This window comes from Rhinolophus sinicus, linkage group LG06 (genome assembly GCF_036562045.2).
Source record: "Rhinolophus sinicus isolate RSC01 linkage group LG06, ASM3656204v1, whole genome shotgun sequence".
NCBI lineage: Eukaryota > Metazoa > Chordata > Mammalia > Chiroptera > Rhinolophidae > Rhinolophus > Rhinolophus sinicus.
In genome coordinates this window covers 162,849,949-162,855,365 of record NC_133756.1, presented here as the reverse complement: position 1 = coordinate 162,855,365, position 5,417 = coordinate 162,849,949, and positions in this window count along the sequence as shown.

Below are 5,417 nucleotides of genomic sequence, written 5' to 3'. Positions count from 1 at the left end.
CAGGATTTGGGGGCGAAGATGTAAGGCAAACACCCCATGTGTGCTTCACAGAGAAGTCCTCAACCTCTGGGGACCTGAATTGAACCGAATTTTCTCACCACCGCTGAACTGCCTCAGTTTCCCCATCTATACAGAGTGGTCAGGCTTTACTACCACACAGGGTTGGGGCGGGGGTGATCTGCATTGTATGGCTTCAAGTTGGTGCTTTTAATTCTCAAATGGTCCCAAGAACCCTTTCAAGTATTTGAAACAGAAATATATGGTGAAGGTGTGTGGCGAGGTTTTAAACACAGGTCCACTCTGATGCCTTTCTTCAGGATTTCCGGGCAGACCGCCAGCTTCTCTTTCCAATTAAACGCCCCATTTGGCCGGCTGGTGGGCCCCTGGGCTGGAAGAGAGAGATGACTGCTACCGCCGCTGTCTGGATGTAATTTGGGGGACAGGAGATTTCATAAGGGAGGGAGGGGCTACATCTGAGATGTAATCAGAGCAGAAGCATCCCCCACCGGCTCCCTAGAAAGGAAGAGAATCCACGTGTCCGTGCCCCAGTACATGCTCTCATGGAGGACACGCACTCTGGGAAAGCTGGGGGTGGGGGCTGGGGGCGGGAAGGGGATGGGAGCGTTGATGACAGTGTCACCGCTGGAGGGATGGAGGAGAGTACGGCCCCTCCAGCTGCAAGGCACCGCTCCCAAGACAGGCCTTGGGTGACGTGATGTTGGAGTAGGCATAATAATGCGATTATCAGAAGAAGTAACACTACGCAGACTCACTGTATGGAGAACCCTCGCTAAACGCTTTACATGGCTGCACAGCAATGTGTGGGAGGGGGCGCTGTCAGGCTGATGGGGAAACTGAGGTTCAGGCGAACTGAATAAGCCGACCAAAGTCCCAGGCTGACAGGAGCGGCCTGGCTCTGAAGGGGAAACGGAAACCACCGGGCCTGACTTCACCACTCAGCCCTCTGGCCTCTGCCTGGCTGAGAGTCCAGGAGAGTTTAGACGTAGCATGTTGACAGGGAAGTGGACCCGGCCGGCCAGTGAAGAAGGCTGTGGAACATGTGAGCACACACACACACACACACACACACGCACACACACGTGCAAGGGTTTGTGGACGTTTGCACATATATACACAAGTTGAGAAGAGCCTTTGAAGAAAAAAAGTAATGAAATGACTGTGAGCAAAGCCAGGTGCCCGGAAAGGAAATGGAGGGAAGATGAAAGGCAGCAGTGCCCCCCCACCGCCTCCGGAAGCTTCCGCAGAGCAGGAGGCCTCCTGATGGCTCCCATTTGTGGAGGCCGGGCGCTGGAGCCGCCGTGACACTGGGGCCGTGTGGCTGAGGGGACACGTCAAGTGGGGGGCCAGTGACCCGGAGGCAGCTATCTCGGCCCACGATCTGATCACCAGATGGACCCTCTCCTGCTCCCTAAAAAACAGGAAATCCATCTGAAAGGAAGACAAATCACATCCCTGCCTTCTTCCCATCTGCTGTGATATGTGAACGCGGCGGCTGTCGGCAGTGCACGCTGATTGATTCTGGGTATTTATGGCCGAGGGTCTGTTATCAGCTGTGCTCTCAAAGGCTGAGCTCGGAGGGGCTGATCCCACCAGCTATTTCAATCTGCCACCCCTTAGAGACATGTCTAACCCTTTAATTCAAGGTGACAGCGATACTATTTCAAGTCAGGCCCAGAGAGGCCTCTTCCTGTTTTGCAAAGGACTTGTGCCTGATTTCAAGACAAACTAAAGCCAACTCAGAAGTGTGGCCCACAGCAAGGCCAAGGGCACTACAGGCTCCACTCTCAGCTGGGATTTCACCTCCAAGGTCAGACCCTGTGGGACAGCTGACTCGTCAGCACCAGAGAGATAGCACCGGGTTGAGAAACATGATGCCCTTTCTTATCCCACTTTGCCACTAAAGCACTGTGTGACATTGGTGAAGTCACTTGCCCTCTCTGTTTCTCATTTTCTTCGGCTGCACAACCAACTCTTCAGTGCTACGATTTTTTTTTCCTTCATTCTCCTGTTTTATTCCCCTGCCCATCACTATCCGGCAGGGGAGATACCATAATCACAGTGCTACGATTTCAAGTTTAACCTCTTCAGCCTGGCCTTCCAAACCCCTGACAAGACTCCAGCCCCATCTCACTCACCCCACATGCACCCCAAAGGCCTCCCTCGGCTCAGAACCAGGCGCGCACACAGCCATCACCCAGCCTCTCTCAATGCTGTTTCTCTATTCGCAACACCGCACCCCCTGAGTCCGTCTGTTGAGCGATGACAACCAGCAAGGTCCTGCCGTGCACCCCCACCTTACAAATGGGAGGCTGAGGCTCGGAGAAGTTCAGTGGGGAAGTGGTAGTGCCAACAATCAAATCGTCTTAACCCCTGGCAGAGGGTGCTCTGTGTTGCCAGGTGGTCACCCTCAGGCCCAGCAGAGCACAAGAAGCACGTGGAGGAGTCCTCTGCACCCCAGGCATCACAGAGAAGGTTCCAACCTACAGGGAACAGCATGGCCAATTTCAGGTAGAAGCAGGAGAGAACATGAGCCAAAGCTCCCAGGAAGGAAGGTGGTCCCAGCATGGCGGCCACCCAGGAACCAGCCTCTCCACAAGGGCCCTGGTCTCCTGACGCTCCCGCAAGCCCGCCTACCCCTGACTACCTTCCCCACCACCCTGGGGCAGCACTGTGTGGCTAAGAGCTGCTCTTTCTTGCAGATGACAAAACTGAGGCTCAGAAAGACATCATCGCCTTCCCGATGTCATGTGGCTTGCCAGGGCTGAAACCCAGCTGAGAGCCCCGTCCCAGGCCTGCTGTCCACTGGGAGCAACCCTGGACACCAGCAAGTTCAGCCAGGGTGCCCCCATTTTTGTCTGTGTTTGTTTTCAATTGGGTTTTCTATAAAAGCCTCTTCAATGAAAAGTAACTCTAATGCATCCATTTTAATTATTATTTTTATTTAATTTTGCAAACTACTATAGTAACAAGGAAGGCTCTCATATCAGGGGTGTTGCTGGGGGACATCCCACAAAGGCCTTCCTGGCCCCAACCCCGGCCTCCCAAGCCTGCGTTACAGGGGCCGGTGTAGCAGCATAATCCAGGAAGGACTGGAAGGTACAGTTACCCACAGACACACACACCCGTTGACCACACCCCAGCCATCCAACAAGCATTTAATGAACATCTATTATGTGCCAGGTACGGAAGAGGGACCTGGGAGCGCGGCCCTGCGCAGGCGGGAGAGAGTCCTCCCACATGCCTCCCCCCGCACCCAGCCCGTGCCGGGAGCTCTGCCACCTCCCAAGACACCTCTGACATCCAGCTTCAGGTGCCACAGTGGCTGGATCACTGATTCTTCATGGAAGACCAGGGGTGAGGAATGACCACAGGAGTGGTCAGCCTCCATGACAGGCCCGTCACTTTCTTTCCACCTGCCCGGGTCTCAGGGACTGGGGAGCTGGCCTTAGAGTCCAGGAGAGGAAGCGCCTGGTGGACTTCTGACCCTTCAGCTGCACATGGCCCCAAACCCAAGCTCGGACAGCTGCCTCCATGCCCACACACCCCTCGTCCACTCAGCACCAATAAGGACAGAGGCCGCAGAGCACGGACGCTGGCCGACGCTGCTAAGTTTCACCACACGCCCATCACTGTTCACATTTTGCAAGCGCTCACACACAACCCCGGAATGCAGACGCTATGGTCTCCATCTTACAGATGGGGACACTGAGGCACAGAGGGGCTAAGTAGCTGAGGGTACCCAGATAATGGGTCCAGGGCCAGGATTCAAACCCAGGCGTGGGCTCCTATGACCCTGTACTGCCTGTCAACGTGTCCCACAGTGTCGGGGGGGTGGGGGGGGACATCAGCTCTCCCCCCGGGAGCCAAACGAAGCAAGAGAGAGAACAGAGACGGGTTAGAGGGGGCCTTCCTGCTGAGATGGTATGGCCCCCCCAACCCCCACGGACCTCACTCCCATCCGTCCTGCCTTTCCGTCCAGTCCCCATCCCCAGGCCTGTCCCTAATGTCACAGGAAAGATCTGAAGTAAACGCCGCACGGAAAGTGCCATCTCCTGATGGGACACCCTACTGGCACCTTCTCTGGACATCACTGTGACGACGGTGACGATGTTCCTATGAAATGGCTGCCACTGGGATCCTGAAGCCCTGCGTGGACAAGTCTTCCTCTCTGCTGGGTGGTGTCCAAGAGCACCGACCCTGGCTTAGCTTCCTGTTGCTGCCATGACAAATTGCTACAACGTTGGCGGCTTAAAACAGCACAGACTCATTGCTACAGTTCCGTAGGTCAGAAGTCTGAGCGGGGCTCACAGGGTTAGTACAGCGTGTCAGCAGAGCTGTTCCTTCCTCCAGGTTCCTCCGGGACCCCTGCACCCTCACTCCCTCCACAGCGCCATCTCAGTGCTGGTGACCCTGTCCCCCCATCTCCAACTGTGGCTTCTCCCCAGGGAACTCTGCATATCCAACTGCCTTCTTAGCTACTGGGGCTTCACGGGGTGGAGGAGTTTCCTGGGGTGATGGTAACAAATCACCCTAGACTGGGTGGCTTCAAACAACAGGAATTCATTTTCTCATGGTTCTGGAGGCCGGAAGTCACAAATCAAGGTGTCACAAGGGGCCGCGCTGCCTCTGAGGGCTCTGGGGAGGATCCTTCTTGCTTCTTCCAGCTTCTGGGGGCCCCTAACCTCCTTTGGCTTGTGGCCACATCCCTCCAATCTCTGCTTCCATCTTCTCCCCTCTTCTGTGTTCTCTCCCCTTCTGATAATGACACTTGCCACTGGATTTAACCCACCAAAATAATCCAGGATGATCTCGTCTCAAGATCCTTCACCTAATTACACCTGCAAGGGCCTCTTTTCCAAATAAGGTCACGTGTACAGGTACTGGGACATATCTTTTGGGGCGGGGGGTGGGCAGGGCGCAATCCAACAGGGGCCATATTTTCCCTGCCAGAGTTCTGAACCATTTCAGCAAAGAGGTCAACTGAGCTCTGCAGGCAAAGAATGAAACAAGTGCCTTCGTCTCTGAAAAAGCTCATCTCTGGTCATTGAACTCATGTATGAGGGAAAATGGCTTCTTAATTCTAAACCTCAGATTTGAGCAGGCCTACCCACTTAGCCAAGGTGACACTGGGATACCAGCCCTGCTGCCTCTGGGGACGAGCCCCACCCAACACTTTGCAAAGGAAATAGCAGAAGGCAGGCCTTCTGCAGCAGAAGCAGAGAGGGGCTGGCTCCTGTCCCCTAACTCTCCATCGGTTAAGTCCATCCTCATCCCCTGGGAGGAGTCGTGGGGGACCAAGGAGGTCAGGTACATGACTTTGACAGGGGTCCCCTGACACAGACGTCTCCTACTAGCTGGGAATTCCGTCTGTTCTGGTTATTCTATTTGCATAACGC